At 48.4% G+C, this 23,133-nt stretch overlaps 1 non-coding gene across 1 annotated transcript; it reads left to right on the top strand.

Annotated features, from left to right (window-relative positions):
- The first annotated feature begins 18,182 nt into the window (after nt 1–18,182).
- On the top strand, nt 18,183–18,254 carry TRNAD-GUC (transfer RNA aspartic acid (anticodon GUC)). The gene has a single exon. It is a non-coding gene; the product is annotated as a tRNA-Asp (tRNA).
- The last annotated feature ends 4,879 nt before the right edge of the window (nt 18,255–23,133 follow it).

The raw sequence follows: 23,133 nt of genomic DNA, 5'->3' as shown, positions 1-23,133 counted from the left end.
TGGAAGCCATAGGGTTGTGGGGAGAAATCTCTGAAAGACGTTTCGTTTATGGTGGCACATAAAAGGAAAGTGTGAATTGTGTGTCACGCAGGTGTTGAATGATATTCCTTGAGAGTGCTAAGGAAAGTATTGTCACCAGAATGTTGGCACAGTATTATTGTTATTATTATTGTTATTATTATTATTTGATGGACCAAGGGTCTGATTCAGAGCCAGTGTGGTGTAGTGGTTAAGAGCGGTGGTTAGGAGCTGTGGACTCTAATCTGGTGAACCGGATTGGCTTCCCCACTCCTCCACATGAAGCCAGCTAGGTGACCTTGGGCTAGTCACAGCTCTCTTAGAGCTGTCTCAGCCTCACCTACCTAACAGGGTGTCTGTTGTGGGGAGGGGAAGGGAATGTGATTGTAAGACGGTTTGATTCTTCCTTAAGTGGTAGAGAAAGTCGGCATATAAAAACCATCTCTTCTTCTTTATTAAAATATATAGCTTGCCCTCATTCCCAGCCAGGCCATGCTACGGGCAGGTAACAACACTTTAAAACAATATAAAAGCACGAAACCTCTAAGCCAGCATGGTGTGGTTAAGAGCAGCATGGTGTAGCATGGTGTAGTGGTTAAGAGCAGTGATTTGGTGGACTCTGGTCTGGAGAACCAGGTTTGGTTCCCCACTCCTCCACATGAGCTGCGGAGGCTAATCTGGTGAACTGGATTTGTTTCCCTGCTCTTGCACATGAATCCAGCTGGGTGACCTTGGGCTAGTCACAGCTCTTTCAGTCCCTCCTACCTCACAGGGTGTCTGTTGTGGGAAGGGAAGGTGATTGTAAGCCAGTTTGATTCTTCCTTAAGTGGTAGACACCCACGCATAGCAACGGAGAATACTATGGTATGAACCTCAGTGGGATATAATGCAATACAGTGGCACCCTCCAAAAACAACCATTTTCTCCAGGAGAATTGATCTCTGTAGTCTGGAGATCAGTTGTGATTCCAGTAAATCTCCAGGCCCCATCTGGAGATTGCCAGCCCTAGCAGAAGCCCAATATGTATAGTAACTTCAATCGGATTTCCAGTGGCCAGCTAAGCACTGAGAACTATGTGAATACATCGACATGTCCTGGGAAAATGTGTCTACAATTGGTTCATCCCTCACTATAAAAAGTCATCAAGCTTAACATCTAAAAATCCTGATTTAAGTGTGCTTGGGTCATTTATGCATGAGAGTTTTACCTGAGGTTCGTTGCTTGCTGGACCCACACCTTCCTGTTGGGAATCTCTGCACCAGCAGTCTCCAAGCTCAAATCAAGTCCCCGTCCCTTTAAATGCTGCTTTGTAATTGGCTTACTTTGTGGTGCTTACTGTGAGAAAAAATCCCGCCCCCCCCAAATCCAAATGCCAAATAAAAAGGCATTTTAAGAACAAAAAACAGAGCAAAATGAAAGGGGGGGGGGGAATCCAAACCTCATTTTTAACCAGCCTTTCTTCTGCTCAGAAAGAGCTCTGAGGAAGCAGAAAGCATGAAGCATTTCAATCCCTGCCTCTTTACACACTGCTTTGTAATTGGCTGAATGCTTTCTGTGATAGAAACCAAGCTTGGGTGAACTGTGCTTTGCATTATGCATGGAGATTTTACCCGGGATGAGGTCAGGGAAGAGGGGGAAATCAGGTTAACAGAGGAATGGGAAGGTCCAGGATTTGCGAGGGTTGGCAGTGAGGTCATCTCTAATGGAGGGAAAACTCATGCATAACTCCAAGGAACAACCGAGACAGACCGGGGGGCGAACGTGAGTGAAAGTACCTATGCATAAATGACCTTGGAAGGCCACATGATCCCTTTCTGCTTGCTGACTTACACATGGGCTGGATTTTGCTTCGCATCGTGAGATGCTGCGGCTCGCATTTCCCAACTGCCCCCCAAAGCAAGGCTTTTGCGACCGAAACACGGCTCCATAACTTACAGTAATCCCCCTCCGAAGAATGAGAAAGCAGGCAAACACGACCAGTCAACTTTATTGATGGACTGACTGGACTGGATAAAGCAGCGCGAGGCATTTGTAAGCTTTGGACAAACCGAGGTGCTGCCAGTCTGGCGGAGAATTTAATGGATGTCAAGATGTGGGGGGGGGAGAATGGGGAGGGGAAAGTCAAAGAGATTTAAGTGGAAAACGGGTGTCGAGAGTGAGATCCTTGAGAAGAATTATTGGTATAGCCACCCCTGGTTACACTACCTGCCGCCAACAGTACATAGCTATATTGGAAATCCCATTGCGATGAGGCTGATCCAATAGGAACATTTCCTTTCCCGTGAAGGATTCCACCCGATGGGAACTCTGGGATAGCTCAGCCAATGCTGAGTTAGATTTTGATGCAGAAGAGGTCAGCAGATCAGCCATAAATTTCTGGGCAGTTTAGGGAAGCAGGCCAGCAGGAGCCTTCCATGCCAGCGTGGTGTAGTGGTTAAGAGCAGTGGTTTGGAGCGGTGGAGTCTGATCTGGAGAACGGGGTTTCATTCCCCACTCCTCCACATGAGCGGTGGATGCTAATCTGGTGAACTGGATTTGTTTCCCCACTCCTACACACAAAGCCAGCTGGGTGACCTTGGGCAAGTCACAGCTCTCTTAAAGCTCTCTCAGCTCCACCTACCTCTCAGGGTGTCTGTTGTGGGGAGGGGGGGAAGGTGCCTGTAAGCCAGTTTGAGTCTCCCTTAAGTGGCAGAGAAAGTCAGCATATAAAAACCAATTCTTCTTCTTCTTCTTCCTCTCCTCAGGCAGGCTGTTCCATGAGGTGGGGGTCACAACGGAGGAGGCACGTGTACAGTAGGGTTGCCAGGTCCCTCTTCGCCACTGGCAGGAGGTTTTTGAGGCAGAGCCTGAGGAGGGCGGGGTTTGGAGAGGGGAGGGACTTCAATGCCATAGAGTCCAATAGCCAAAGTGGCCATTTTATCCAGGGGAAGTGATCTCTGTCGGCTGGAGATCAGTTGTAATAGCAGGTGATCTCCAGCTAGTAACTGGAGTTTGGCAGCCCTAGTGTATGGGCAGTTGTTGATTTTGCCCATTTGCAGATTCCCCGACAACAACCCTATGAGGTAGGTTAGGCTTAAAAGCCTCTGTGAGAGGCCCAGTTTGTTCTCCATATCATAATTGTTTGGTTTTTCTTATGGGGAGAATAGTAGCTTCTGGGTGGGGAAATTTGGTACAAGTAAATTGAGCTGAAGGCTGGGCCAAACACAGATTCCCTGCACTTTGTAGCTGCTTTTAAGCTTAAAAAGAAACATGTGAAGTTTTCCTCCCATCTCATGTACTTGGGGGTGGGGGAGAACTGGCACCATGGTGACCAAATCCCTGCCCTTGGCCCCAATCCCCCCACCTTGAGTAAGAAATGGCCAGAAAATAGGCTCCAACATGACCCCGTAGGAATCTCCCCATTTCTCTATGGTCTTTACCACAGAGATTAGGGGGAAATTCCTAGGGAGTCACCCAGAAGTGACATCACATCCTCTCCAAACTCCGCTCTCCCAAGGCATCGCCCTCAAAATTTCCCAGCATTTGCTGAGGCAGTGCTGGAAACCTTAATGCAGCTACATGCCTAACTTCTCGAAGTGCGGAGAAACTTTCTTTGCTAAATGTCTACATGGGGCCTTTGACTCCCATTCACGTCCACAGGAGTCTGTAGCACAAAGCACTTTGCGGAACGAACCCATCAGAACATCAATCGCTCGCACAAAATCTGCCCCACCCCTTTCCGAGCACTATGCCAGGGCCGCAAACCACCTTGCTATTAGCAGGTTGTTGAGCAGCAAAAGAACACAGATACATTTTGTTCCAGGTGACTATTCGTTTCTCAGGGCTGAAACAAAACTTTGATAATGGCAAATTGAGGCCATTATGTACCTGGGCCTTGCTTAACAAGATGCGGTGTGGAAGGCAGCCTAGTTATGTCGGGGCCGGAGGCTCCCCCTCCCTCCCCAGATTGATTTCTGTTGCACAAATTATTACTACATGGATTAATGACCTGTGTGGATGCAAATGTTCTCGGCTCCCACCCAGGTGCATTAACCTCCCTCTCTCTCTGACCCCCCCCTTCTTCCGCCTCGTGAGCAAATTAATATTTCCTAACTCGGTGCAGAGTATTAAACGCACAAACACCACTGCGATGTTGCGGCTGGCCCTGCATCAAACTCAGGACCAAGGACAAGAGTTGGGGATGGCGGTACCTGAAAATTCCTTCTTTGTGCAGCATCAATTCGGGAATCGGACAGCAGACTCAGGACAACCATATCTAGAATTGAAGAAGAATAAGAGGCCATAGCTCAATGGTAGAGCATCTGCTTGGCATGCAGAAGGTCCCACGTTCAATTCCTGGCCTCTCCAATTAAAAGGACTAGGCAGGTAGGTGATGTGAAAGACCCCTGCCTGAGACCCTGGAGAGCTGCTGCCGGTCTGAGTAGACAATACTGACATTTATAGACCCAGGGTCTGATTCAGTATAAGGCAGCTTCATGTGTTCATGTGTGTTCAAGAAGAGTTGGTTTTTATATGCCACCTTTCTCTACCACTTAAGGAAGACTCAAACAGGTTTACAATCGCCTTCCCTTCCCCTCCCCACAACAGACGCCCTGTGAGGTAGGTGGGGCTGAGAGAGCTCTAAGAGAACTGTGACTGGCCCAAGGTCACCCAGCTGGCTTCATGTGTTGGAGTGGGGAAACCAGCCCGGTTCACCAGATCAGCCTCCGCTGCTCATGTGGAGGAGTGGGGAATCGAACCTGGTTCTCCAGATTAGAGTCCAGCGCTCCATATCTCTTAACCAGTACACCACGCTGGCTCTCCACAGAGTTGGACCACACAGGGCATCCAGTCCAACCCCCTGATCTCATTGCAGGATCAGCCTAGAACATTTGAATCAGTGAATGATCCGCCCTGGTTTATGTGACTCCTCTTTCCCCACGTGGACATTCCCGTGTCATTCCAGGCCTGGAGACCCAGGTTTGAATCTTCACTCTACCCTGGAAATTCATTGGGTGACACTGGCCTACCCCTCTCTCTTAGCTTAACCTACCTCATAGGGTTGTTGTTAAGAGGGTAAAATGGAGAAGTGGAGTGATGTTGTAAACTGCTTTGGGTCCTACTGGGGAGAAAAGTGGTGTATAAACATCTAAGCAAATACCTGAACATACATTCATAGTATTCCACTCATACTCTTTATTAGGGTTGCCAACTCCAGGTTGGGAAATACCTGGAGATTTTGGGGGTGGAGCTTGAGGAGGGCGGGGTTTAGGGAAGGGACAGACTTCAGTGGGGCATAATGCCATAGTGTCCACCTTTCAAAGCAGCCATTTTCTCCAGGTGAACCGATCTGCGTTGTCTGGAGGTCAGTAGTAATAGCGGGAGATCTCCAGCTACCACCTGGAGGTTGATTCAAAATCACACCTCTATACTAATGAAAATGCAACCCAAAAAACAGTATAGGAAAAGGTGTACCATGCTTCCAAAAATACTCCAAAAGTATGCACAAAGTATCTATAATGTTTTTCACATCACAACAAAACAAGAAAATAATGCCATAACATATAATGTCAAATTTCAGAAAGGATTAGGGCTGTTGATTCGGTTTGTCCCGAACCAAAAGAACAGCCGAATTTCCCCCGATTCGGCGGTTTTTCAGTTCGGATTGAACCGAACTCAAAAAAGGAGGGAAAACGGGGAGCCGAATACGCCAGTTCGGGGTGTTTGCGAATAAATTTGGGCCCTTTAAACAGATGCAGATCTGTGTCCCCCCCCCGTGCGCCTTCAGGGGGCTTTCCTGAAGGCACGCGGGGGGCTCTTTAAAGAGATCAGGGAGGTGTAGATCTCTTTAAAGAGCCCCCGCGTGCCTTCAGGAAAGCCCCCTGAAGGCGCGGGGGGGGGGCTTTAAACAGATCTGTGCCTTCCAGCTGGAAGGCGCAGATCTGTTTAAAGCCCCCCCCCCGCGCCTTCATGGAAGCCCGTGAAGACCCGCGGGGGGGGGGAATTTTTCCCCAAACTCCGGATCTTGCGCCGAAGTTCACTGATCCAAAGCGGGGGAGTTCGGACTTCGGCACTTCCTGAATTTAAACAGGCCGAATTTTGCCGAAGCTGAACTTTTCTGAATTTTTTTTTCAACAGCCCTAGAAAGGATCCAATCACTTAACATGAATTGCTATTACAAGTCCACTGTATACCAGTCACAAGAGTCAGATGTTCTCGGCAGAGATGTTCTCCTCAGTATCCACTGAGGATACAACAGTTCAACCGGCAATCTACATGTGGCTATTATACCACCTGGAGGTTGGCAACCCTGCTCTTTATCCTGAAGAGAAATGCCTTGGAATGCAACAAATGTATATTGAAACCACTTCCACCCCATTTTAGAACGGCTTTCTGTGTTCAGTTTTAGAACGTACGTCTCTCTTTGTCCTGAGATTTGTACGGCAGACAACTGGAAATACTCATAATTCAGGGCAAAGCACTGGTCAGTATTCTTACCTAAGTGCAGAGTTCGGCTACGCCGAAAAGAGGAAAACACAACATTACGTTCTTTTTAATAAGCCTCTTCTATCTTGCTTTCCCATCATATTGAATCATCAGGGTGTGAAATATAATAAAGCTGTGCTCTGCTCAATCTTGTCGGCTGTACCTTACAGGTGTACTTCAGGTAAATATCCCTTTGGCTTTTGAAAAATGAGCTTACCTGCAACGGATGACTTTGATGAACTTCAGTGCTGAGGCCGCTATCATTCTTTTCCAATTGGTTTCCCCAGAAAGGCCTGGTTACCCCACACATATTTGTCTTCCTCGAAAGGAAGATATTCCCCGATTCACTTCATTCCTGGCGTCTCGGGCCTTTTGCCTGTGACGGCTTCACTTCAGCCAGCCTTCTGCAAGACTGCAGGCAGCAAAGGACCGTCATTTTTCCCCAGACGGCTTCCCTCTGGAAACAGATTATTTAGCAGTTCATTGGACACCCCATTACATTGATCAAAAAACCCCAATGCAAATAAAAACAGCCATGGATTAAAAACCGGCCAGTTGCCACCAAATTTCTTTGAACGTTAAAACAAAAGACAACACCACCGTTTCTCCCTCCCCGGCTAAAATATCCTATAATGCTTTATTGGTCTTTGACCGCAAATAAAATTCATTCATTCCCAGGCCCAAATGAAAACAAAACAAACAAACAAACAAACAAAAAAACCAAAACGTAGCTTGTATGCAAATGGGGTTCCTATCCCTGCGGGGGCTTTTGCTTTGCACGGTTTTAATTTTAGATAACTGCTAAATGCCACCTTATTCTCAAATATAACTCCAGCTGGAAGATTAAACCCGCCACACCTCACCTCCAACAGCAAGAACAATGCCTCAGCAAACGGACTTCTGTTTCCACAGCCTGTCTGGAACTTTTAAAAGATACGGGAGAATCAAAGGGGTCACTTTTTCAGGCACAGACTTGGTGCTGATTTAAGGATTTGCAAGAATTGTTCTCGATAGGAAGAAGAAGACGATGAAGAAGAAGAAGAGTTTGTTTTTATACCTGCTCTTCTCTACCTTAAGGAGTCCAGAGGAGGGCAACAAAGATGGTGAGGGGTCTGGAGACCTATGAGGAAAGGTTGAAGGAGCTGGGTATGTTTAAGAGGAGAAGACTGAGAGGGGATATGATAACCATCTTCAAGTACTCGAAGGGCTGTCATATAGAGGAGGGTGCTGAGTTGTTTTCTGTTGCCCCAGAAGGTCGGGTTGAAATTAAATCAAAAGAGTTTCTGTCTAGACATTCGGAAGAATTTTCTAACAGTTAGAGAGGTTCCTCAGTGGAGCAGGCTTCCTCAGGAGGTTGTAAGCTCTCCTTCCCTGGAGGTTTTTAAGCAGAGGCTGGATGGACATCTGTCAGCAATGCTGATTCTATGACCTTAGGCAGTTTATGAGAGGGAGGGCATCTTGGCCATCTTTCTGGGCATGGAGTAGGGGGTCACTGGGGGTGTGTGGAGGAGGTAGATGTGAATTTACTGCATTGTGCAGGGGGTTAGACTAGATGACCCTGGTGGTCCCTTCCAACTCTATGATTCTATGGTCTCAAAGCAGCTTACAATCACAATCCCTTCCTTTCCCCACAACAGGCACCTTGTGATGTAGGTGGGGCTGAGAGAGTTCTGAGGGAACTGTGACAAGCCCAAGGTCACCCAGCAGGCTTCATGTGGAGTAGGGAATCTAACCCGGTTCACCAGATTAGTGTCCGCCATTCTTGACCACTACACCACGCTGTCTCCATAGGGAAGCACTGTGGTGTGTGTGCCAGTGTGGAATGATATGGTATAGCCTGAACTAGTAAGGTTGCCAGGTCCCTCTTCGCCACTGGTGGGAGGTTTTTGGGGCGGAGACTGAGGAGGGCTGGGTTTGGGGAGGGGAGGGACTTCAATGCCACAGAGTCCAATGGTAAAGCGGCCATTTTCTCCAGGGGAACTGATCTCTATCAGCTGGAGATCAGTTGTAATAGCAGGAGATCTCCAGCTAATATCTGGAGGTTGGCAACCCTATGAACTAGTCAGATTTCAAAAGTGAAGCAGGACCAGCACTTGGACAGGAGACCTCCAAGGAAGGAATAGAACTAGGGTTGCCAGCCTCCAGATGGGACATGGCAATCTCCTGGAATTAAAACTGATCTCCAAACTATGGGCATCAGTCCCCTCAGAGAAAAGGGCCACTTTGGAGAGTGGAGTCTATGGCATTATACCCCATTGAAGCCCTTCCCCTCCCCAAACCTCGCCCTTCTCAGGCTCCACCCTCAAAATCTCTAGGTATATCTCCACCTGGACCTGGCAACTCTAGGGAGGGGGCAGCTTCTTGGGAGAAAAAAAGAAAAATAAGGCCTCATCTACTTACACAGAGTTCCTGGCAATTCCTAGAGCTACTCAGATGTGATCAGGGCAACTCTCGAAATAACCAGAAACTCTATGGCAGGGGTGGGGATACATTTTTCCGCCAAGGGCCATTTGGATATTTATAACATCATTCGTGGGCCATACAAAATTATCAACTTAAAAATTAGCTGACCAAGCCCCAAGCAGGCAGCTGCCCCAGATGATGCCCCCCCGGGCATGGGCAAGCAGACAGGCATCCAACCGGTGTCGCACTCGCCCACCTGGTGGCACAGGATAGTCTGTTGCACCAGCCGGGTGTAGCCATCCAGCCACACGCTGGAGTTGCTCCTGCTCCGCATGGTAGGGGCCGGATTCTACAGCCGGCTCCTGCTACCTCCGCCTGCAGGGGTGAAATGAGGGCACACTGGCTAAGAACCCCCCCCCCCGTATTCTGGCCCTGCCTCCTTCAACACCTCCATTGTCGCCCCTTCCGCCCCCAGCCCTCTTGTACGTTTCTCCATGGCCTGGGTGGGAAAGGGTTAACACAGTTTCTTGGGCAGTCCTAGCAGCTCCATAGCTAATGACTCTTCTGCAAAGGGGAAAAAAGGTTCCTTTTCTCAGCAAAACAAACTTACATCTGCCTTGAATAGAGGCTATTCCTGTCTGCGGGAGGGGGTGGATCGCCAGTCTTAGATCCTTCTGAACTAGAGATTTGCCAGGACCCACGAAGGGCCAGACCAAATGATTTCGCAGGCCTTAAACGGCCCCCGGGCCTGACGTTCCCCACCCCTGCTCTATGGTAAGATTACCCTGTTGTTTTGATATTTCTCCATTTTTTTACATGCTGGGACCCTCGAAAAATGGAAATGGCCCAGGCCTCTCTCGACCTCTGAGAGACCCTGAATTTAATTTGCCGTTTTGAAAGACTTGTCTAGAATGTCCCAGGTTTCTTCAGACTTGGCATCCGAAGAAACTCAAAGCTGCTGTTGAAAACAGTACTTGTGTGTCAAGTTCCCCCCACCCATAGCAAATCTCTTTGTTGTGTATCACTTTCCTGGAACTTGCAGAGATGTCCCAGAAATCCCCAGAATCTGAGGAGGGGTATACTTGCCACACCTCAGAAATGCTGAGGTGTCAGGTGCTCTATAGGGTTGCCAACCTCCAGGTGGGGGCTGGAGATCTCACAGAATTATGACTGTCCTCCAGACTACAGAGATCAGTTTCCCTGGAGAAAATGACTGCCTTGGAGTGTGGACGCTACGGCATTCTACTCTGCTGAGGTCCCTCCCCTCCCCAAACTTCACCCTCCCTAGTCTTCACCCCTAACTCTCCAGGAAGTTCGCCCTGAGCGGAAAAGAGAGAAATGGAACAGAGTTGAAAGGGGGAATTGTACACATAACTGCTGTTTTCATAAACATTTCATTAACATTGTTGTCATAAAGTATCTAAGTAATTTATTCTTCTACCTTTCCCCCCCTTGAAGAAATCCAAGGGGGCACCGACTCTGATCAGCTATTCCATAGTTACAGGACTACATATAGTTTCCATTAATTAATTCATTCATTTTTAATCCACCAGGGAGGGAAGTCATCTGAGGCTCTCACAGCTATTCCCGGCGTGCTTCTGAAAAGGCTTCACGACAGGTGAATTAAACTCCAATTTCCTTTCTTGCTTCAATTCTGCCACCGACCCCTCCTCCTGATCCGCGTGGCGTTTCCCTTCCCCTCCCTCGACCGCGGAGCTGTGCAAATGTGCAAACCCCATCCCGAGAGTGAATGGCCAATGAACTTCCAAGAGGAAAGTGGGAGATAAATTTAACAAGCATTAAAGTAATATATAATTTAAATATGTATAAAATTATTCCACCGTTATCGATTAGAAAATGGGACTGTTGACCATTCCGAGGCAACAATCAATGGCACGGTTCACAGGTCAGGTCAAGTTTCGTTCTAATGATCTAAAAAAGAAAACAGCATTAGGAGATAATGAACTCCACAGGATTACGGACGTGATCTATAGCTCCTTTATGGCTTGAGAGCTGAGCGCAACAAGAGAGAGAGAGAGCCGTTTCAAGTGCAGCTTCCTCTCTGGGCTAAAACGCTGGGTTTTATCTCTTGGCCAGGTGTCAATTTATGATGTAATCAAGAGCAATGCCGGCAATTACTTTACTTTTAAAATGCCACACAGTTAGCCTTGTTCATTCACCAAATGGGGGATGCGGATCCCCCATTAATGTGGTCTGCAGAGTTATCTTTGCTATTCTGGTAAGTGGAAATCAACACTGCCCACGCCGTTGATCAAAGGGTGATGTACGTAGCCCCTCGGCTGACTGCCCACTTTTAGACACAAGGTTGTTTTCAAGCTTGGGTGCTGATTAGGGCTGCCAGCCTCTAGGTACTAGCTGGAGATCTCCTGCTATTACAACATAAGAACATAAGAAAGGCCCTGCTGGATCAGACCAAGGTCCATCAAGTCCAGCAGTTTGTTGACACAGTGGCCAACCAGGTGCCTCCAGGAAGCCCACAAACAAGACGAGTGCAGCAGCATTGTCCTGCTTGTGTTCCACAGCACCTAATATAACAGGCATGCTCCTCTGATCCTGGAGAGAATAGGTATGCATCATGACATGGTATCTATTTTTACTAGTAGCCATGAATAGCCCTCTCCTCCATGAAAATGTCCACTCCCCTCTTAAAGCCTTCCAAGTTGGTAGCCATCACCTCATCCTGGGGCAGGGAGTTCCACAGTTTAACTATGCATTGCGTGAAGATTAGAACTGATCTCCATCCAACAGAGATAGGTTCACCTGGAGTAAATGGCCACTATGGCATTGAAGTCTCTCCCTTCCCCAAAACCACCCTCCTCAGGCTCCACCCCAAAAACCTCCCGCCGGTGGTGAAGAGGAACCTGACAACCCTAGTGCTGATGAAGTTTACAGCTAGAGCTGCCAGGCCAAGCCTAGCAACCAGCGGGAAAGTTGGGGCAGGGACACGATAGAGAGGCTGGCATCATGACCATCATGACGCTGCTATTGGGGAAAAAACAGAAGCAATGGCTGTAGCTCTAGGAATCGCCACAAACTCTATGGTAACCATAGAATGTCTGCCGACTCCTAGAGCTACCATTGGCAATTGCGGGTTTTTCCCCCAGAAGCGATGTCATCACACTTGTGAAAACAGTGCGTTTGGTGGTGGTGGGAAATGTAGGGTTGCCAGGTCCCACTTCACCACTGGTGGGAGGTTTTTGGGGTGGAGCCTGAGGAAGGCGGGGTTTGGGGAGGGACTTCAATGCCTTAGAGTCCAATTGCCAAAGCAGCCATTTCCTTCAGGGGAACTGAACTCTATCAGCTGGAGATCAGTTGTAATAGCGGGAGATCTCCAGCTACTACCTGGAGGTTGGCAACACTAATTAGAGATGACATCGTGCCCTGCCCTCACAATGTCCGGGTCTTCCCATTCCTCTGTTAACCTGACTCTTCCATCTTCCCTGAGCAAAGCCTGGGTGAAATCCCCGTGCATAAGGCAAAGTGCGGGACATGCAAGCTTGGTTTCGCTCACAGCCAATTACAAAGCAGCATTTAAAGAGGCAGGGATTGAAATACTTCCTGCTTCCTGGGAGCTCTTTTTGAGCACAAGAAAGGCTTTTTAAAACCGAGGCTTGGATTTCTCCCCCTCCTTCCTTTTAGATTGCTTTTTTTTGGGTTGTTGTTCTTAAAATGCTTTGTTATGTGTAGAGTTGCCAGGTCCCTCTTTGCCACCAGTGGGAGATTTTTGGGGAGGAGCCTGAGGAGGGGAGGGGAGGGGCTTCAATGCCATAGAGTCCAATTGCCAACATGGCCATTCTCTCCAGGTGAACTGATCTCTATCGGCTGGAGATCAGTTGTAATAGCAGGAGATCTCCAGCTAATACCTGGAGGTTGGCAACCCTAGTTATGTGGCAATTGGGTTGCGGGGAATTTTCTCTCACAGTAAGCGCTACAAGTAGGCCAATTACAAAGCTGCATTTAAAGGGGTGGGGACTTGATTTGAGCTTGGAGGCTGCTGGTACAGAGATTCCCAACAGGAAGGCATGGGTCCAACGAGCAACGAACCTCAGTTAAAACTCCTAAGCGTAAATGACCAGTGTGTGTGTTTTTGCAGAAAGACACATTTCATCCCCCTTTAGAATGACTGTCCTTGAGGGCGTTATCTCCCAAAATCACTTGGGAAGGGGCTGTGGCTCAGTGGCAGAGCATCTGCTTGGCATGCAGAAGGTCCCAGGTTCAATCCCCAGCATCTCCAGTTAAAGGGACTAGGCAAGTAGGTGATGTGAAAGACCCCTGCCTGAGACCCTGGGGAGCCGCTGCCGGTCTGAGCAGACAATGAGGACCTTGATGGACCAAGGGTCTGACTGAGAGGGGCTTGGGCTCAGGGCCTCTGCTTGGCATGCAGAAGGCCCCAGGTTCAATCCCCGCATCTCCAGTTAAAGGGACTAGGCAAGTAGGTGGTGTGAAGGACTTCTGCCTGAGACCCTGGAGAGCAGCTGCCGGTCTGAATAGACAATACTGACTTGGATGGACCGAGGGTCTGAGTCAGTATAAGGCAGCTTCATGTGTTCATGTGTTCACATATTCAGAATATAGGCCTTGTCTCCCTGAAACTCCAGATCGGAACAAATGTCTTGGATTCCCTTGTGTGAGGATAAAGGGCTGAGATGAGGTGCCTCACTGCAGCGCCGGCTAAACCGAGTACCTGCCCCTGGTGATAGGCATGAAAACTTGGCGGGTTTTGCCGGCAACATGGCAGGCACCGTCTTAATCTCTGCCATTCACCGCGCAGTGGGATCATTGCTTATCGGCGCGCGGTTTATAACGGACGTCGTCATCTCCGTCCTAATTATGCACCATACACAGCGGCGTGAAAAGACGGTTTGGCACATTTGTATCCCATTGTCTTCTCGGGAGGTACAGAAAGCGGCAGGTTTGTAACAATCTTCTCTTTCTCCACCTCATTAATCTCCTGAAGTGGAGAGGCAGGGAAGAAAACAGGGGAGCTCCCGAAATGTGATGAGCATTATTGAATTAACCAGGCATGTGATTAGTGCTCAAGCGATCAGCCGCAGAGAAAAAGCATTTGGGATTATTCAAATCTGGATTTCACAGCCTCCTCCCCCCCCCCCGCCCAATTTGGGAAATGTGCAACATGTATACACACAGAGCAAAGCTTTTTGTACAGAGCAGACTGACCGTCTCCATAGGCACCCCTTTTCCTCCCCATTTCGGGCATGATGTCTCGTCAGAGCTGGCGTTCAGCATTATTTATGGCAAGCTCTGGAACTACCCAAAGGAAGTCAATCATGTCAAGGCAGGGTGATCTAACCCTTGGGCCTCTCATACTGGAGCAGTTCAAAGACTGTTCAAGCAGGCCGGTAGCAAGTCACATGGGTCAAAAACGCAGTTTAGTCTTGCAATTCCCCCTGGAATGTAGCGAATCTCTTGTCCCAACGCAAGGACGCCTCCCTCCTGTGAGACCAACCCACTCCCTTGCGCTACTTTACCTGGTTTTAATATCCCACTGTTTTTCCAATTTAAAGAACAGTTTTGCTTCAACTTGGAGTGTTTGCAGGAGCATTTCAGCATGTGCGGGTCAACTCAGCTTCCTTCCGGCATCCCTTCTTCCAAGGCCCGTCCCTCGGCAGGCTCCCTCCTCACCTTCGTCGCATAAGAGAAGCGGCGGCCGTGGACTGGACACCGCCACAGCAGCCGCCGCCAGGGGAGAAGGAGAAGGCAAGGCAAAGGGGCAGAGAGAAGCGGTAGCAGAGGATACCATGGGGATACGTCCAGGCCTTCCCTGGAAGCAGGCCCTCTACCGCCGGTTCAATGCTTTGGTAGTTTGTTGAAGCACAGAGCTACTCAAATCCCTCTCATGCATTCAGTTTTTTGCTCACAGGTTATAAAAGTGGGAGGGGCAAACCAACGACTCTCTAGCCATGCGTTAATGGCCATGAACACATGAAACTGCCTTATACCGAATCAGATCCTTGGTCCATCAAAGTCAGTATTATCTACTCAGACCGGCAGTGGCTCTCCAGGGTCTCAGGTCTTTCACATCACCTGCTTGCCTAGTCCCTTTAACTGGAGATGCCAGGGATTGAACCTGGGATGTAAGAACATAAGAAAGGCCATGCTGGATCAGACCACGGTCCATTAAGTCCAGCAGTCTGTTCACGCAGTGGCCAACCAGGGACCTTCTGCATGCCGAGCAGATGCTCTACCACTGAGCCACAGCCCCTCCCCAAAGTCCTGCACAGTTTTGCTTGCCTGATTTTGTTTTGTAGGAATATGAACATATGAAGTGCTGCTGATTACCTTCATCTTGATGTTTGCAGCATCCATGCTCTTTAGATGTTTGATGAAGTTAACTCTGGCTTCTGAAAGCCCCGTGGTGCAGAGTGGTACACTGCAGTACTGCAGTCAAAAGCTCTGCTCACCACCTGAGTTCGATCCCGACGGAAGACGGTTTCAGATAACCAGCTCAAGGTTGACTCAGCCTTCCATCCTTCCGAGGTCGGTAAAATGACCCAGCTTGCTGGGGGTAAAGTGTAGACAGCTGGGGAAGGAAATGGCAAACCACCCCGTGAACATAGTCTGCTTAGTAAATTTCAGGATGTGAAGTCACCCTATGGGTCAGTAGGGTTACCAAGTCCCTCTTCACCACCCGTGGGAGGTTTTTGGGGTGAAGCCTGAGGTGGGTGGGGTTTGGGAAGGGTCCAATTGCGAAAATGGCCATTTTCTCCAGGTGAACTGATCTCTATCAGCTGGAGATCTGTTGTAGTAGCAGGAATTATTTCCTAATACCCAGCCGGTACCTTTCTGCCCGTAATTTAAACCCATCATTGCGAGTCCTGTCCTCTGCTGCCAACAGGAACAGCTCCCTGCCCTCCTCTAAGTGACAGCCCTTCAAATACTTCAAGAGAGCAATCATGTCCCCCCTCAGCCTCCTCTTCTACAGACTGAACATTCCCAACTCCCTCAGCCTTTCCTCGTAGGGCTTGGTCTCCAGGCCCCTCCTCCTCCTCCTCGTTGGTTTGGTCATTTGTTGATCTGTTTGTTGGTGTCCAGCAGGTTGCTTCCCTGGATTCTTTCTGTGGATTCCTTTCTAACCATGTAATGCAGCGCCATTGCCTTTTTGCGCATGCACGTTCTCAGTCCAGTGGCATCCCTGCTGTTAAACTGCTCTGCACAGCGAGTGGTTCTTTAAATAGACAATTAGATCGCTCACAAATCATATGAATCAGTCATAAATAAATGCTGAGTTTCAGTCAAATCCTATCCTTCAGCACTTCTTAAAATAGTCCTTATTGGTGCTGATGGCCGCTGATTGGCAGCGTCTTTGCGCATGGGTGGTATTGCAAATACCTGATGCAAACCAGTTCGGCAGGTTCATACCTGTTTGACATGAACTGATCAGGTGATCGAATCACATCTGATCAGAGAGCCAGCGTGGTGTAGTGGTTAGGAGCGGCAGGCTCCGATCTGGAGAACCGGGTTTGATTCCCCACTCCTCCATATGAGCGGCGGACGTTAATCTGGTGAACTGGATTTGTTTCCCCTCTCCTACACACAAAGCCAGCTGGAAGACCTTGGGCTCGTCACAGCTCTCTCAGCCCCACCTACCTCACAGGGTGTCTGTTGTGGGGAGGGGAAGGGAAGGTGATTGTAAGGCGGTTTGATTCTTCCTTAAGTGGTAGAGGAAGTTGGCATATAAAAACCAACTCTTCTTCTTCTTCCTTCTTCTTTTTCTTCTTCTTCAACATTTTTGAGAGTGGTAAATTCGACTGTCAAATGCATTTGTGGTGTATTCTGGAGGCGAAGGCTTTCACGGTCAGAGTTCATTGGTTCTTGTAGGTTATCCGGGCTGTGTAACTGTGGTCTTGGTATTTTCTTTCCTGACGTTTCGCCAGCAGCTGTGGCAGGCATCTTCAGAGGAGTAACACTGAAATCAGAGACACTGTCCTTCAGTGTTACTCCTCTGAAGATGCCTGCCACAGCTGCTGGCGAAACGTCAGGAAAGAAAATACCAAGACCACGGTTACACAGCCCGGATAACCTACAAGAACCAATATTCTGGAGGCATTTATTTCTCCCTCTCCCTAATGAAAGGAGCCCCGTGGTGCAAAGCGGTAAGCTGCAGTACTGCAGTCAAAGCTCTGCTCACTATCTGAGTTCGATCCTGACGGAAGTCGGTTTCAGGTAGCCAGCTCAAGGTTGACTCAGCCTTCCATCCTTCCGAGGTCGGTAAAATGAATACCCAATTTGCTGGGAGTAAGTGTAGACAACTGGGGAAGGCAATGGCAAACCACCCCATAAACACAGTCTGCCTAGTAAACATAGGGATGTGATGTCACCCCATGCGTCAGTAATGACCTGGTGCTTGCACAGGGGACTACCTTTACCTTTTTACCTCCCTAATGAAATACCCTTCCTCCCTATGCCAGTATCCTAGCTGGACCGAATCCATCCGTCCATTCATTCATCCATCCATCCATCCATCCATCCATCCATCCATCCATCCATCCATCCCTCTCACGGAGTAATTGAGAAATATTTTCCATCTTATTTTTCCTAGCCATCTTGTTAACATTGCCAGGGAATCAGTGGTCCACCTTTCTCCATAAATAAACAGAACCAGGGTGGTGATGTTACGCATGATCTCTGCATTGTCTACTTAGAGGTGCAATAGAGTGCATGTAAATACATGTGGATCGCAGATCTTCTTCCTGGGGCATTAACCTTTCCTTAACCAACCTTGTGTTTGCTTCTTATAAAACAAAAGAGGTTTCGCCCAGGAGAAAGAGGTGTGGGGATTGTAATTACACCGGCTGGCAGCAAAGCGAGGAACCACTGACCAAATCCCAGAACAATTATTAAATGTAGCTCAGTGCATTACACAAATGAGAACAGCCTGGGACATTTGAGGGAGGGGCGACCAGGGAGGGGGGTGAGGGAAGCTAAGACACATTATTTAAGTGTTCTTGTAAGCCCTCTAAGATATTAATGCTGCAAATCTTCTTATGAATATTTAAGGACATAAATGGGGAGAGCTGCTCCGGTCGGGCATTACCACAGTAGCCTGTGATAGAGCTGAGCCCACTTTAAAAAAGCAATATCCGACATCCGTGACAGATTTAAACATGATAAGGCAAAGGGGGGGGGGAACAGCGGTTACTGTTGAAATTCTCAAGCAGACGTATTGTGTGAGTCCCAGTGGTTGTGGGGGACAATAATTATTTGGCAATGTAACTTTTGCCTAAATCAGGGTGCCTGAACAGTGACTATTGGGAGGGGCTGTGGCTCAGTGGTAGAGCATCTGCTTGTCATGCAGAAGGTCCCAGGTTCACTCCCTGGCATCTCCAGTTAAAGGGACTAGGCAAGTAGAAGAAGAAGATGAAGAGTTGGTTTTGATGTGCCGACTTTCTCTACCACTTAAGGAAGACTCAAACTGGCTTACAATCCCCTTCCCTTCCCCTCCCCACAACAGACACCCTGTGAGGTAGGTGGGGCTGAGAGAGCTCTAAGGTCACCCAGCTGGCTTCATGTGGAAGAGTGGGGAAACCAACCCAGTTCACCAGATTAGCATCCATTGCTCATCTGGAGGAGTGGGGAATCAAACCCGGTTCTCCAGATCAGACTCCACTGCTCCAAACCACCGTTCTTAACCACTACACCATGCTGGCTGTGAAAGACCTTTACCTGAGAACCTAGAGAGCCGCTGCTAGTCTGAGTAGACAATACTGACCTTGAGGGACCAAGGCTTTGATTCATAGGGTTGCCAACCTCTCCTGCTATTACAACTGATCTCCAGCTGATAGAGTTCAGTTCATCTGGAGGAAATGGACACTTTGGCAAATGGACTCTATGGCATTGAAGTCCCTCCCCGCCCCAAACACCGCCCTCCTCAGACTCCACCCCAAAAACCTCCTGCCGGTGGCAAAGAGGGACCTGGCAACCCTACTGATTCAATATGAGGCAGCTTCATGCCTGGAGCTTTGGGGAAGAGCTGTGGCTCAGTGCTAGACCACCTGCTTGGCGTGCAGAAGATCCCAGGTTCAATCCCCGGCATCTCCAGTTAAAGGGACTAGGCAAGTAGGTGATATGAAAGACCTCGGTCTGAGACCCTGCAGAGCCGATGCCAGTCTCAGCAGACAATACTGACCTTGAGGGACCAAGGTTCTGATTCAATATAAGGCAGATCCATGTGTGTTAATGCGCATTTTAAAACATTGTCCAGTCAGTCTTTCTGAAACCAGCTCCATCTTTGAAGAGCGAAGTAAGATGTTCTGTTTCTGAAACAGGTTCATAATGAGATGTCCCCTATCACAATCCCTTTTGCATGTGTGCTGAGGGAGAGAGAGAGAGCTTTGCTTGTTTGCCAGAATGTTTATTTGGAGTTTTAATTTTTCTCCTTCTTAGTCCGCTTTAGTTATTTCACCTCAGAAGAAATGAGACACCAGAGGTAGGGCTGTCGATTCGGTCCGTCCAAACAGAATAAACTGCCGAATTTTCTGCAATTCGGCTGTTTTCAGTTCGGATGGAACCGAACTGAAAAAAGGCGGGAAATCGCCGAATAAATTTGGCAGGTTCGGCGTTCCCACCTTTTTTCAGCCCCCCCCCCTGCGCGCCTTCATGGAAACCCTGTGAAAGTGCGCGGGGGGGGGGGGGGGCTCGGCCAAATTTCCCCCCGAACTCCCGATCTCGTGCCGAATTTTGCGGATCCGAAGCGGGGGGGGGGGGGTTCGGACTTTGGCACATCCCAAATTTAAAAGGGCTGAATTTTGCCGAAGCCGAACTTTAAAGAATTTTTTTTCCAACAGCCCTAACCAGAGGCTTTTTTCAATTTAACAAACAAGTAACATAGAAGTATTAAACACTGTACAAGGGATGGATTTGGAGGGGAAACTGTGGTTAGGAGAAGTATAGAACCAGCACTATTTTATAAGTTTCACTTCTCCCCAAGAGGAAACCTCATATTCCCAAGAGGAAACCTTATAAAACCTATAGTTTTGAACTTCTCCTCAAATAATACGAAAATACTTTACAAACTATTAGCTGATAAGGGTCCTGAGATAACCGAAAACGTGGCAAAATTTCTGACGATAGTAGTCAACCAATGGGAATCTAGTCGAAAGTAGAATCATAACATTAAGGAATGATTTAAATTAATTTTATTTTACTCTAACTTTTATCCTTTTATATACTGCAGATTGTACTATGCCAATAAAGGTATCTGAAATTTGAAATTTGAATTTGGAAGTTTCACTTCAGAGAAGTCATAGATCTTAGATGGCTTAGTTGGTACACAATTACACTTCTTAAATTCAGTTCTCAATTTCAGTTCAGTTCCCAGAACTTCTTGTAGATGTTTCTATAAAGACTCTGCTGCCTAGCTAACAGGGAAGTTGGAGACCATTCCCTAGAGAAACACAGAAGTATGGAGATTTCTCTCAGATCTCTCTTCCAAAAAACAACAACAACCCGGTAAATTTCAGGTTTTGGTTTATTGGGCCCGTTTTGTTTTGTTTTTTGTAAACCCAAAATAAGCCAAATACCCATACTTGTGAAGGATATTTTGGCTTTATTTCTGGGTTTACTGAAAAAATTCAGGTCCATTATAGTCTTTGGGGATTTTTTTCAAAGCTCCTGTGGGGGCATTTTTAGAGGTAGAGTCCCAAAATTCTCAGGGTAGCTTCAAGAGACTCTCCTTGCATGAACCCCAAAGTTCGGTGAAGATTGGGTCAGAGGGTTCAATTTTATGGTGTTCGGAATGGATTGCCCCACTCCTCCATAGAGAAGTATTGTAAACTTTACCATACTTTACAATGCTTCTCTATGGAGGAGGGGGTGACCCCTTCCCGACCCCATAAAATCAGACCCCCTTATCCAATCTTCACCAAACTTTGGGGTTCATGCAAGGAGAGTCCCTTGAAAGTACATTGTGAATTTGGTGACTATACCTCAAAATATGCCCCCACAGGAGAATTCTAAATCTACTTACTTTTCACAGTCTGTAATGGCTGCACCGCACCCAAGAATCGTGGGAAAACTCAGTTTCCCATGAATGCTTGTAATGGCCCTGCACAATTGCCATTTTCCCTGCTCATAATAGCCCTGTCTGCTTTTTTTTCCCCATGAAGAAAAAATGAGGGATCCCTGTGGGAAGCATAGTACCTTCAGTGAGGGCAATTTGGAGCAATTCATGAGGAGAAGGTGGAAGGAATAAGGCAACCTCACCCTACCACTTCTGCATTCAAAGTGGCTGTCTTAATGGCTTTTTTAATTAATGGGAAAGCACACATTGATTGCTGTCTCCCTCCTATCCTCTAGTTGGACCACCCCTTTGCCTGACCAGGGTGGGGACTTACCAGCTCCCAAGGAGTTGAGGAGAGGGCAAAGATTGGCCTCCACAATGTGATGCTCTATAAATTTCCCTTGGTCTCTATGGTGAGGATAGGAAAGGCAGCCTAGAGCCTTACCCAGAAGTGACATGACATCCTCCCCAAACTCTGCCCTCCCTAGGCATCCCCCCCAAACTTCAGGCATTTACCAAGCAGTCTTGATAGCCCTACCTCTAGTGTGGCTCCAGTGGATGTGGAGTAGGGTTGCCAACCTCCAGGTAATGGCTGGAGATCTCCCACAATTACAACTGAAATCCAGGCTATTACAACTGATCTCCAGAGATCAATTCACCTAGAAAAAAATGGCCACTTGGGAAGGTGCACTCTATGGCATTATTCCCCACTGAAGTCCCTCCCCTCCCTAAACCCTGCCCCCCTCAGGCACCACCCCCAAAATCACAAGGTATTTCCCAACCAGAGCTGGAAACCCTAATGTGGGGATAGGGTTACCATCCACCAGGTGGTGGCTGGAGATCTCTCACTATTACAACTGCTCCCCAGGCAACAAAGATCAGTTCACCTGGAGGAAAATGGCTGCTTTGAAGGTGGACTCTATGGCATTATGCTCTGCCCTGAAAATCTCCAGGTATTTCCTAACCTGGAGCTGGTGAAACGGGTCAGTGCTTTTCAGTTGACTATGCTCTTAGAATTGACCCCTTCCTGAGAAGTGGTATGTTATCTTATTTAGTTAGTCACCTACTAAGCAGGACTCAACTTATTTACTCACAAAAAGTAAGTCTTTTTATTGAATAGCTTCAATGTAATATATGTGAATGTATGTGTATATGCAAGTATTACAAAGTCTTAAAAGCAGTAACAATGTATACCATAAAGCAAGCAAGGTCTACATACTATTCAGTTTTAAAATCCAATACTTATAATATAACAGTTAAAGAAGTCTGATTTAGTTAAAAGAATATCTGATTCACACTATCTAGAACAGGGGTGGGGAACCTTTTTCCTGCCAAGGGCCATTTGCACATTTATAACATCATTCGGGGGCCACACCAGGTGTAGATCTCCTGGTGGGGGGGAGAGGCTAGGGTTGCCAGGTCTCCGGCCACCACCTGGAGGTTGGCAACCCCAGGGGAGGCCATGCAGAGAAGTCCTGGAGGGCTCCCCCGGTCCTCCCCCCCTGGCAGGAGGGCAGCCAGCAGTGGGCCCGAGCAAACGAGGCACCAGGGAGGCACAGTCCACGGTCAATCGGCAAGGGAGGAAGGAAGGAAGACAGGGAAAGAGGAAAAGGGAGAGAGGGAGAAAGAAACAGAAAGAGGGGGAGAAGACAAAGAAAGAGACAAAGAGAGGGAGAGAGAAAAGCCTTCCCCCCACACACACACACCCGCTGGCCCCACGTGACCTGGCCCCAGGCTCCATGCCCTCCCCGCCCCAGAGTCCACAAAAGGCCCCCTGAAGCCCAATCGGCTCCTACGTGCATGCTCTGCCGCTGGCCTCTTCCCCCACCCCTCGCTGCTCAACAGCCGACAGGCAGCAAGAGGGGCTTACAGTGTGCCCCAGCGTTCCTGTACGCTGCGGCTATAGGGGGCAACCTTGGGGGAAGCGTCCCTCCCCCTCCTCTCGCCGACCAACAGCCATCAGTCAGAGAGAGGACGTCCAAAGGGCACCGCAGCACCCCTGCTAGCCGTGGCCCCAGGAACACCCTCAGGGAGGGCTGCCCTATGCCGCTCCTCTGCGGCGGGGCCCCGGAGCTCCCGAGGGCCACAAAAAATGTCCTCGGGGGCCGCATACAGCCCCCGGGCCTGAGGTTCCCTATCCCTGATCTAGAATAATAGAAAGCCGTACATACCCAAAGACAATCTTCTGAGACTCTCAGTCCAAAGAG

The sequence above is a fragment of the Euleptes europaea genome, chromosome 4 (assembly GCF_029931775.1).
Source record: "Euleptes europaea isolate rEulEur1 chromosome 4, rEulEur1.hap1, whole genome shotgun sequence".
NCBI classification, from domain to species: domain Eukaryota; kingdom Metazoa; phylum Chordata; class Lepidosauria; order Squamata; family Sphaerodactylidae; genus Euleptes; species Euleptes europaea.
The sequence above is the reverse complement of the archived record's forward strand: the minus strand, read 5'-3'. Positions and strand labels throughout refer to the sequence as shown.